The sequence below is a fragment of the Podarcis muralis genome, chromosome 16 (assembly GCF_964188315.1).
Source record: "Podarcis muralis chromosome 16, rPodMur119.hap1.1, whole genome shotgun sequence".
NCBI lineage: Eukaryota > Metazoa > Chordata > Lepidosauria > Squamata > Lacertidae > Podarcis > Podarcis muralis.
This window is the reverse complement of record NC_135670.1, coordinates 31,265,709-31,278,331: the sequence shown is the minus strand read 5'-3', so window position 1 is coordinate 31,278,331 and position 12,623 is coordinate 31,265,709. Positions and strand designations below refer to the sequence as shown.

General features: G+C 42.7%; 1 long non-coding RNA gene across 1 annotated transcript; it reads left to right on the top strand.

Annotated features, from left to right (window-relative positions):
* The first annotated feature begins 3,815 nt into the window (after nucleotides 1-3,815).
* Nucleotides 3,816-12,282, top strand: LOC114587019 (uncharacterized). The gene is made up of 3 exons (XR_013390998.1): nucleotides 3,816-4,299; nucleotides 9,234-9,418; nucleotides 10,951-12,282. It is a non-coding gene; the product is annotated as an uncharacterized LOC114587019 (long non-coding RNA).
* The last annotated feature ends 341 nt before the right edge of the window (nucleotides 12,283-12,623 follow it).

Sequence of the window (12,623 nt, the reverse complement as noted above, 5' to 3'; positions counted from 1 at the left end):
GGACAATATAAGAAATATAATTAATATGCTAGAATTTCTATCGGACAGGATGGACAAACAGGCGCTAATGATGTTTGTAGACGCGGAAAAAGCGTTTGATAATGTGGCGTGGGATTTTATGTTGAAGAACCTAGAACACATGGAAGTGGGTAGAGATTTCTTTAATGGGGTGAACGCAATATATAGAGAACAAAGAGCTAAACTGATCATAAACAACATCGTGACAGAAGAAATAAAGATTCAGAAAGGTACAAGACAGGGGTGCCCACTCTCCCCGCTGCTATTTATAACGGTATTGGAAGTGCTTCTGAATTCAATTAGACAAAATGAGAAAATCAAAGGAATAACAATTGGACAACATGCCTATAAGATCAAAGCATTTGCAGATGATTTAGTAATAACGACGGAGGATCCAATAGTTGCAATTGAAGAAATTTTGAAGGAAATAGACCAATTTGGGGAAATAGCAGGCTTCAAATTAAATAAGAAGAAAACAAAGATGATGGTAAAGAATATGGATCAAAATGTAATAGAAATAATCCAGAACCAATCACAGATACAGGTGGTCAAGAAAGTAAAATATTTAGGGATTTGGCTTACACCTAAAAACATAGATTTATTCAAAAATAACTATGAGCCAGTGTGGAAAGAAATAAGAAAGGATCTGGAAGTATGGGGCGGACTGAGATTGTCCCTCTGGGGTAGGATTAATACTATTAAGATGAACGTACTACCGAGGGTAATATTTCTATTCCAGACTATTCCTATAATCAAAGGGACCCGAATGTTTAAAGAATGGCAAAAAGTGTTATCAAGATTTATCTGGCAGGGCAAAAAACCTCGTATAAAATTCAAACTGCTGACAGATAGGAGGGAAAGGGGAGGCTTTGCCCTGCCAGATTTGGGACTATATTATGAGGCATCATCCCTCTGTTGGATAAAAGATTGGGTCAAACTAGAGAATAAGGAGCTACTCGATCTAGAGGGCTTCGACAACAGGTTCGGTTGGCATGCCTACCTGTGGTGCGGCAAGAGGAAAGTACACAAGGGGTTTGAAAATCATATTTTCAGAGGTCCACTCATTGAAATATGGGAAAGGTATAAAAATATATTAGAACCTAAAATCCCGCACTGGCTCTCACCACTTGAAGTGATGAGCCTTAAGAAAACCAACATGAGAGGTGATTGGGCAACATATGACCAGCTGCTAATGAAAGAGGAGGGGAAATGGAAATTAAAACCGTATGAGCAGGTTAAGGAGTATGTGTACGATTGGTTGCACCATTTCCAAGTTAATGAGATGTTCAGAAAAGAGTTTAAAGAGAGAGGGTATGCAGATAAAGAGTCAAAATTTCAGACGGAAATTATAAACAATGAGGTGAAAATAATATCCAAAATGTATAAGATTTTGTTGGATTGGAACTTGGCAGATGAAGAAGTGAAGACAGTAATGATTCGGTGGGCTAGTGATGTAGGTCATGCTATACAATTCGAGGATTGGGAGAACCTATGGAAAGAAGGCCTAGACTTTACTGCATGTATGACGGTGAAAGAGAACGTCATGAAGATGTTTTACAGGTGGTACATAACACCTGCGAAATTATCGAAAATGTACAAAGTAGACAACAAATGTTGGAAATGTGAGGAGAAGGAGGGCGCCTTCTACCATATGTGGTGGGAGTGTGGGAAAGTGAGAGAATTTTGGGAAGAAGTGTACATTGAACTAAAGAAGGTGTTAAAGTATACATTTAGTAAAAAACCTGAAATCTTTCTGTTAGGGATCTTAGGGAATGAAATTAAGAAGAAAGACCATAAATTTGTCTACTACGCAGTCACAGCAGCAAGGATAGTTCTTGCTCAGAAGTGGAAAAAAAAGGAAACGCCAACAATAGAGGAGTGGAGAGCGAAGTTATTAGATTACGCGGACTTGGATAGATTAACGGGAAAGATTAGACATTTAAGAGACCAAAAGTTCATCAAGGATTGGGAGAAATATGCAGATTACCTGGAATAACGTTAAGGGGATTCAGAGAAGCACTGTGAAAGACTAAGAGGTATTGTTTTAAGGAAAATAGAGGAAGAGGAATGTATAATGACAATACAAACTAGGCAATGTGTATCTTTGATTTTTATTGCGGAAGATTTACGGGCGGGCTGAAGGAAGTCCAAAAGAGATGACAATGTTAACTCGATAGGTGATAACTTTTTGTAGTATGTATTGTGTGTCTACTTTGTGTTTTGATGTTATTTTTATGTTTGTTATGTCTGTTTTTTGTCGTTTTCTTTTCTCTGTCTGAAAACTAATAAATATCTATATGGAAAAAAAAAAAAAAACATAATGCCCTTAGACAAAGTGTGACTGCTCTTGGAATACAATATTTGTTAGACTTGTAGAAATTGGTTGATCCATACCTGTTAAACTTAGGTCCACCATCTGTTGTTGCTACTACACCACATTTCGACCAGTGTGATCAGTGGAGCATGCACAGCTCCAGCAGAGTTTTCCAGCATAACATCAGAGTTTTCCTGGGCTGGCTCAACACTGATCTGTAAAAATGCTTTAAAAACAACAATGTAATATACAGTAGCTCTCAAAGCAATTTCCCATTGTCGAAGGTTTGCTGCTCTACAGCGCCCTCTGGTGTCACCTTTTTATAACACATGTTTAACGCTATAACCAACCAGTGTAGATTCGCCCTTGCTTTCCAGTAGTCAATCTTTTATGGAGTTATTGGTTAAAGAAACTCCTTGCCTGCTCAGTTCATTTCAAAGTATGAAGTGTTTAAGACAAGCTTAAAACACACTAGCAACATAAACTTTAAGATATGCTGGTACATCATGAACTAATCTCCTATAGCACAGTTCTTCTGGTTTTAGCAAGGGCGCCAGCTCTTGGGGGCCAAGCCCTTTTGAGCTCCCTCAATGTTTTTAGGGTGGGGGCCAGCCCTCCCCTGACTCTTCCGACATCACGTGCATGTCATAGCCCCCCCCCCACCATTGCCTTCGCAAGCTGGCGCCTCTGGGTTTTAGAAATACAGTGGTACCTCGGGTTACATACGCTTCAGGTTACATACGCTTCAGGTTACAGACTCTGCTAACCCAGAAATAGTACTTCGGGTTAAGAACGTTGCTTCAGGATGAGAACAGAAATTGTGCTCCTGCGGCGCGGCGGCAGCAGCAGGAGGCCCCATTAGCTAAAGTGGTGCTTCAGGTTAAGAACAGTTTCAGGTTAAGAACGGACCTCCAGAACGAATTAAGTTCTTAACCCGAGGTACCACTGTAAAGCTTGTAAATGTACTAGCACTTTACCATACCAGCTCACAATTCTCTACCATATAGCATATTACCTTTAGCTTCACTGCTGATACCTTGCACAAAGCAAAGACCTTGCTCTCAGTGAACACCTCACACTCCTGCCGATGATATTGCACATACACAGATTGCTTAAAGAAAGGGTGCGTGAATGATCCATGCTTTAGGCATTAACCTTCGACTGTTTCTAACCACCCCATTGCAATGGGGTCTTTCTCTAAGCAGAATCCGGACGTGGGGGTACGGGGGTGGGATGCTTAAGACATGCTCTAAGCACCTGGTGCAATTTCACCCATTTCCCCAAATTACACCAACAGTACTGTGCTCAGTTCTGGTCACTGATGTAATATATGTGGCTTTTCGGTGATAGAGGCGCATAAAATTAAGCAAGAAAGTGGTTAGAGAGAAGTTTCTCTCTTTATTTCATAATAGTAGAAACCAGGGTCCTCCAATGAAGCTGAATGGTGGAAGATTCAGGGCAGATGAAAGGACATGTGGTTAGTTCAGCTATGGAACTCCCTGCCACAGGATGCTATGATGCTCATCTAGTTGGATGGCTTTACAAGAAGACTATGTTCCGCCTCCACTGTCAGAGAGTCCCAGCTGCCTGGAATTAAAAGTGGGGAGAGTGCTGTTGCGCTCAGGTCTTACTTGCGAGTTTCCCATAAGCCCCTGGTTCGCCACTGTGAGAATTGCAGGCAGGGCTAGAGAAATATCTCTTTGGTCTGATCCAGCCAGCTGTCAAATTAGTTACAGTACTTTGGGCTGGGAAAATGAGTCTGTGCAGTTCATGTCATATACAGTTTAGCCACCAGGTGGCGCCGGACTTAAAGGTTAATGCCAGCACTTTGAATTGAGTCCAGAAATAAACAGGAAGTCAGTGCAGATGGCAAAAGACTGATGGATCTTCCAGTCTCGGTTAGCAATCTTACTACCCTGCTTTGGACCAGTCTCAAGTCTCCAGATTGTTTTCACAAGCAACTCCAGGTAATCCAACTGGGAGATTTTACGAGAGCGTGGATACACTGTGTCATTTGTTATATTGATTTTAATGGATTACTGTTCCTACCTATTATGAATTACTGATTTTGTGAATGAGCATTGCAAAATGGCATGTGAATGCTGTGCATTCCATTCAATATTTTCTCACTCTTTTGCCACAGCTTGTCACAACTTCTACACCCTCTCCTTTCTGTTTTGCAAAGGCATTGAACTGTATGCGTGTAATAAAGAGAACTGAAGAGCTTGCGGTTATTTTCAGTTCCTCTTTTCTTCCTTTTGCGGCAAGAGCTACAGTTGCTTGTGAAACCCACAAAAAGTAAGAAAAACAGCTGTAAGGGTGGCCCTTGGGTAATTATGGTCTCTCTGCATTTATTTATCAGTGAATTTATATACCCAGTGCTTTTTTCTGGGGGAACACAGGGGTACGCATACCCCTAAACATTTTGTGAATCTTTGTACTTTTGTCCATTTATTGTATTTATTTTCCCCGATTTGACCTATAAAAAGGTGATCTTCTTGCGTCAAAATGAGAGTACCCCTAAACTTTTTTTTAGAAAAAAAGCACTGTATATATATACCAACTATTACAAATCTGTCTCAATGGATCGTACAAGTTAAAATGATAAAATAGTAAAATTGTAATAATATAATTGCATTTATTTGTTGCATTTATATCCCACCCTCTTCTCCAAGGAGCTCAATGTGGCATACATTGTTTCCCCCCATCTCATTTAATCACCACTACTACAACAACCCTGTGAGGTAGGTGTTAAGTTGTGGGTGAAGATATCAGACGACACAGCGATTCTTCAAACAGCTCTTGTTTATTCACAGGCCAGAACAGAACTGAACTGAAGGGCTCAGCCAGCCTGCTTATATAGAGCTCCACTACAACGCAACAGTAACCACTTTCTGTAACTATCCAATCACTGAACGCCACTTTCAATCCCTTATTTGCATATCTGGACCTGCGTGAAAACTATCTACAGTATCCCCCTGCTGGCCCAGGGTGAGAACTTCAGTACATAACAGTAGGTTAGGCTGAAAGGCAGTGACTGGCCCAAGGTCACCCAGTGAGCTTCATAGCCAAGTGGGGACTTGAACCCTGGTGTACCAGTTCCTAGTTTGACACTCTAACCACTATATCATAAATAAAATGGAACTGGCAACCCAAGATTGCCATTAATTTCTAACACTAAACACCAGAAAAGTCTAGACTACACAGGTAAGGTTTTGGCTGAATAGTGGAATTAGATGAAATTATTATGATTGGCCGATGGGGCCTGTTGACTGCATATACACCAGGCTTCCTCAGCCTCGGCCCTCCAGATGTTTTGAGACTACAATTCCCATCATCCCTGACCACTGGTCCTGCTAGCTAGGGATCATGGGAGTTGTAGGCCAAAAACATCGGGAGGGCCGAGGTTGAGGAAGCCTGATATACACCATACATTTAAAGGAAATTTCCTCCCACTCCCCCCAGAAAAATCCTGAGAACTATAACTTACTCGTGACAGAGCGACAGTTCCAAAGCACCTGCAACAAACTACACTTCTCAAGGGCTCTTTGCGGGTTTGTGATTTGAATCTGTGGTGTGTGTGCAGTCAACAAGCTCTAATAATAATAATAATAATAATAATAATAATAATAATATTATTTATACCCCACCCATCTGACTGGGTTTCCCCAGCCACTTTGTCAGCCAATCATGAATCATTTCAACAAATCCCAATATTCAGGTGCCATTGGTGCCGTTGCTCGTGAAGCCAAAACAGCACCACCCACGCACAAGAGGGAGATACAGTGGTACCTCGGGATGCGAATGGGATCCATTCCGGAGCCCCATTCACTTCCTGAATAGAACGTAAGACGCAATGGCGCGTCTGCGTGAGTTGCGTTTTGACACTTCCGCACATGCGTGTGACATCATTTTGAGCGTCTGCGCATGCGTGAGCGGCGAAACCCGGAAGTAACGTGCTCCGTTACTTCTGGGTTGCCGCAGAGCGCAACCTGAAAGCGCTCAGCCTGAAGCACATTCAACCTGAGGTATGACTGTACCAGCAGCCTTGGCAGAAGGCCTCAGGTTTGCAGAAGTGCTCTATGGAAGGATAAGGATAAGAGAGGTTGACAACCCAAGAACAGCCCAATGAGGACTCAGTGAGAACAGACCACAGACTTACTCTAGAGCAGGTGTGGTGGGGAGTAGAAAGGATCAAGAATCAGTAGCCTTAGTGGAATAACCTGAACAGGAGTGCTCTGCACTGCAACATTTTGCTGCAGTACTTGTGAAAGAACAAATAGTATATTACAGGTGTGATGATAACATGTCACATCACACCATACATTTAAAGCACTCTTATACAATCTCGCTTCCCCCAATGAATATTGGGAACTGTAGTTTTTTTTAAGGATGCAGATAGATGTCATGGGAAATATTAACAAATAAAGTTCCCAGGGTACCTTTGGGGAAGCCTTGATATAAGATAGCTTTAAATATATGGTGCAGATGTGGCCGACTCTCTCTCCCCACCCCTGCATTTCTGAGTGTGGCTTGTTCCACCTTTCTGCCACTCTCTTTCTTGTTGTTCTTTTTTTCTATCTTTGCTGGATTTGGGACTCAAGAATATGATATCGGATACCCAGAGAGGGTGGTTGCTGCTGCAGGCTCTCTTGTTTGGTATTCTAATGTAAAACTTCCTTAAATGAAGAATGTGAAACAAAACACAGGGTTTGGAGAGGGAGCCTGTACCAGAGTTGATGACAAGACACTGATGATGCAAGAGGAGTGGTTTTCTAAAATCAAACCATTTCGTAGACCTTCTTCATTCAGGAGTGTTGCCTTGGATTAAAAAGCAGTACAGTGGTACCTCGGGTTACATACACTTCAGGTTACATATGCTTCAGGTTACAGACTCCGCTAACCCAGAAATATTACCTCAGGTTAAGAACTTTGCTTCAGGATGAGAACAGAAATTGTGCTCCGGCGGCGCGGCAGCAGCAGGAGGCCCCATTAGCTAAAGTGGTGCTTCAGGTTAAGAACAGTTTCAGGTTAAGAATGGACCTCCGGAACGAATTAAGTACTTAACCCGAGGTACCACTGTATATAAATAAACCAAAACAGGAGGCTAGCTTAATTCAGCTGAAATTACAGTATAGAATTCCTTTCGCTTGCTTCTTTTTAAAAAACAACAGTGACCCCTAGAGGTTTGATATTTAACAGCCACATAAACAATTTAAATTTACTGTGGCGTAAACTTCCATGGATTTGAGGCCGCTTCAAGTAAGCCTACTTGAAGTGGCCTCTAATCCACGAGAGTTTAGGCCACAATAAATGCAAATTTATGATGTGACTGTTAAATATCAAACCCCCGTACACACACCCAAAAAGCTTGGTTTGAGTAAGTTGCCATTTTCTGCAGCATATATATGCATAGCCAGTGCTTTTTTTCCTGGGGGGATACATACCCCTAAATATTTTGTGAATCTAAGTTTGGCCTCATTGAGGGGCAGTATTTCAATATGAGTAGGAAAATGAGAGTATTCCTAAACATTTGTTTTAGGGGGAAAAAAGCACTGTGTATTGCAAACAGGAGAGGAAAAACATTCAGAAGGACTTTTTGCTGTGTGAAATCTGCTACCTCCAATTTATCTGAAAGAGAGGCTCATTCCCTTTCATATTTATAGGGAGCAAGGGGTGCAGTCTGTTTGTTGCTACGGCAAATGGGGGCGACTGGTTGGTACTTAGCCAAATTTTGCTTCCTGTTTCATCACAGTGGGCTTTGAAGTGTTAAGAGGAGTTTGGAAAGGAGTAGCTGGGGCAAGGAAATAAGACTTGCTGAGGCCAATAGTGCTTACTCCCAGGTAAGCATGCATGAGACTGAAGCTGTGGTGCATGAGCCTGTTCTATTAGATGTATTATCTTTATGCCACAAAGCATCTTACAAAATTTAAAAATTGTAAAACATGTGCTCAAAAGCCTTGTTGACTTTTATTGCATCACACTGCATTGCATCCATATTCCAGATTTTCTCCACACAACAATCCTGTAAAATAGATTAGGCTGAGAGACTGTAACTGCCTCAAGGTCACCCAGTGAGTGTTATGGCTGAGAGCCGACTTGAACCCTTGTCCCCCAGGCCCTAGTCCACTACACTTCAGTGGGGCTTACTCATGTAAGCACTGTGGCATAACCCAGAACAGATCTATTTAGCAAGATGTTCAACTGAACTCAATAGGATGTGCTCACAATTACCGTAAGTTGCATTGGAATGCAGCCGGTGGGGGACGAGGATGCAAGACTCCTTTGCAAATAGGAGGACCAGATGCTGTGATTAAGAACACGTAGGTTTAACAGTTGTGTAGGAGAGGGGATTCTAGAAGTTGCAGCTTCTGTATTTTAGCGCTGCAGGGGCGAAAAGAGACACAACTGCTCAAATTCTTCCTTATGCACAGTTGGCTGATATGGACCAGACCAAAGTCCTGTCTATTCCAGCTTGGAATACTGTACATAATAGGTTTTGTTGTTGTTGTCTTATTATATTTTCCCAATTAATGGAGCCTAAAATGACAACAAACAGCATGTGGGGTGTCTGCAACATTTTTTGAAGTTAAAAAGGGGTCATCGTAATTGTAAAGATTGGGAACCGCTGTCCTAAATCATAAACTCCAGTAAGTGTTTCAACAAAACCGCTTGATTGCTATTCTTAGCAGTGTATGCAGTGTGTCCGTTGTGAGATTCTCTAGTGCAGTCTCCTTCTTCTTTGGGTGTCCAAACTTTTTTCAAAGAGGGCCAGATTTGATGAAGTGAACATGCATGAGGGCCGACCAAAGTTGTTGGCCTTCTTTTAAGATTGACGTTGTTGTTGACCTTTTTTTTTAATTTTTAGGATTTTACCCCAAAGTTGTTGACTTTTTTTTAGAACCCAGGGAAGGAACTGCCTGTGGGGGCTGGATTAAACCGACTGGCGGGCCGGATTAGGCCCCTGGGCTGGACTTTAGACATGCTGTATTGCATGGATTCTCAGAATGTGGTCCATTGAGAGTTTCATGAAGATTGTTGGCATCCATCTGTCTCAGGAGACAATGAAAAAGTGCACCTTTTCAGGTAAAATCAAACCGTTGGAGCATTACAGCACCTGCTGTGACTGTAGAGAGGGATACAGGAGAGACATATTTTATTTCAGGTGAGGCAGTTGAACGCACCCGCTTTTTTGCTGCTACAGGTGCACCAGGGAGTTTATTCTCTCTGCGCTCCTCCCAGCGGTCCACAGTAAATATCTGTGACTTTGCAGTTGAAGACCAGAAACAGTACACGGCATTGCATTAAATAGGCATCTTGATTTGTCCGTCTTATTGTTTCTTTTATTGAATTTCAATTTGAATACTGTGGAGTTCAAATTGTAATACAATTAAATGCAATATGTAAGAAATAATAAAGCAACAGAAGGTTAATTAAATGACCCCACAGCATTTTGCTGTAAGTGTTACATTGCTACAGTCGGCTGAACAATCATTAAGGGGCCCACCGTAAACCTCAGTAATTTTAAAGTGGTCCATGCAAAAGGAAGTTGGGTGACACCGATTTGCCACATGCTTCTGCTCTGTGTGTCATTCCATACTTAATTCTAGGGGGTAGACGCTGGTGGCCATATTGTGGTGGCGCCTGTGTTTAGGAGGGCCCCCCTGAAAGGTTTTGAACAGCTGGTCTGAGATGGTATTTGATGGCAAGAGCCAGAATGATGAAGTAGCAAGTGTTAAGACTAGAACTTGAGGCTCCATCATGAATTTCGCTGCATGACTTTGGGGGCAGTCACCCTCTGAACCTAGTCTGCCTCATAGGGCTGTCATCAGGATATAAGGAAGGAAGGGTAAAAGTGTGGGTGGCGCTGTGGTCTAAACCACTGAGCCTCTTGGGCTTGCTGATCAGAAGGTTGGTGGTTCGGATCACCATGACAGGGTGAGCTCCCGTTGCTCTGTCCCAGCTCCTGCCAACCTAGCAGTTCGAAAGCATGCCAGTGCAAGTAGATAAATAGGTACCGCTGCAGCGGGAAGGTAAACAGTGTTTCCGTGTGCTCTGGTTTCTGTCACGGTGTCCCGTTTGTGCCAGAAGTGGCTTAGTCATGCTGGCCACATGACCCGGAAAGCTGTCTGTGGACAAACACCGGCTCTCTCGGCCTGAAAGCGAGATGAGCGTCGCAACCCCATGATCACCTTTTGACTGGACTTAACCATCCAGGGGTCCTTTAGAGGACCAGGTACGCCCCAAGCACTTTGGAGGAAGAATGGGGGTTGTCCACACGGGAGCAAAATGCGGACTGCCCTGCCCTGCCCCGCCATGCCATTGTTGTCACTGAACTTTCTCGCTTAAAATGGAGGTTGTTGGTTGTTGTTGTTTTTAAAAATCATTTTTTAGGATCAAAAACCCCAGCATTTAAAAGGGCGAAAGTCCAGGACAACACTAGGATGGGAAGAACATAATACAGACCCCCAGCATTAAAGAGACAAGATGCCGCAAATGCTTCCTTGTGGGCAAGCCGAAAGATAGATAGTGTAAAACTACAGTATACCTTTATCAGGGGACTTCCTGATTATATGATTGTGTAATCCTTTATGTACTTTTGCTTTCCCATACCACAGGTATGAATGCCAACCAAATCCAACAGCGCAATAAATGCGTATGAAACATATCACAAGATGGCAGAGCTCTGCCCCAGAGAGTTTACAATCTAGAATTTGGTGCAGAGAGGACATAACAATGAAAGAGGAGGGAAGGAGAAGGTAACAGAGAATACGTTTATTTTTCGTAGGTGATATGGGGTCTGCAGGGTTGTGCTTAAAGCTGCCTTAGGTGACTTGTATGCCCAAATTATATTGCAAATTTATGGAAATTAAAAGCTTTAAAAGGTTTTTTTGGAGTTTCAGAAAATCTCAGGCCACACATAAAAGCTTTGAATCATAGGATAAAGAATCCGGGTTGTTTTTTTTTAATCACTCCAGTGCAAGGACAATCTAATCCCCAGCCTTCTCAAGCTACTCCTGTTTTATATGTAATCAGATACAATGAGTGCCTGAGAGCACCCTCCCCACTCTCAAAAGAGCTGTTCAGCTTGTCTGGACTGCTTTAAAACGTTGAAACAGATTGGGGGATGCTGGCGAGAGATAATTTCCAGACACAAACTCATTTGAGCCTTTTATAGCTGGTTCTCTTCCAATTGTAAAGGATTTAGATTGTACAAATGCTGATATTTCAATATGAATGGCAAGCGAGTCTGTTTCATAGAATCAGACAGTACATAATTGGAGCCCTCGTTAAAAATAGATCTGTCAGACGTGTGAAATCATTTTCACTAATAGCAATTTTTAAGTCCTTGTCCAATTTTTTTTTTTAATTAAAAAACCGACATTGATTGGCATTCCGCTGAGCGACACCATATTGTGTTTTAAACAAATGTCTTGTCTGAGGGAAAATAATTCCAAAGTTTCATGTATATATATTTTGGAATGTACAAAAAGGGCAGCGTTCAATTTGGATGAACATGTTGCCATTTTCCAGCATTTTCCCTACGGAGAATTTTTACCACCATCTTAAATCCATGACAGTCCTAATGGTGGCAGTACTGTCTAAAGGTTGGAGCCATGGCTAACACTGTCTCCCAGGGGTAGCCAAGGTCCAGCAACATCTGGGGGCAACTCCCAACAGCCACAGTTAGCTTGACCAATGAGCAGGGGTGATGGGAATTGCAGTTCAACATCTCCCTGCCTCCTTGCTTCCAACCAGACTAAGCGGTGACATATAGCCTGTCAGCTTCCTTCTTCTCCAGCTCATTGCTGCCCCCTGCAGAACTCAGCAGAGATGAGGATGGGGACAAAAACTAGAATGAGTTGGCTGTGCCTGTCGTTGGCTCTGGCGCCACCTGCTGTTGGGCTCCCTGCTTTCCACCCTACCACCCTGCTGTTGGGCTCCCTGCTTTCCACCCTAATGAACACAGACCACCAGTGGAAATAAAAGGGTGTGTTGCATGTTATGTACTGAGTTGAATAGGATCCAAAATGCAGCAGGCTGATTGGTCCTAGAACAATATGATCCAGAATGCAGCAGTCTGCTTGGTCCTAGAACAATAGGATCCAGAATGCAGCAGTCTGATTAGTCGACAGGAGCCACCCAATCCAGCTCCAGGTGGAAGAGAATCCGCAACCTGATTGGCCTACAGGAGAATCCCGGAATTAGCCAATCACGTGGGGCCCATTGTGTAAATAATGTATATAAAGCAGACATTCTGGGGGAACTTCCATTCCTCCTCACCACTATG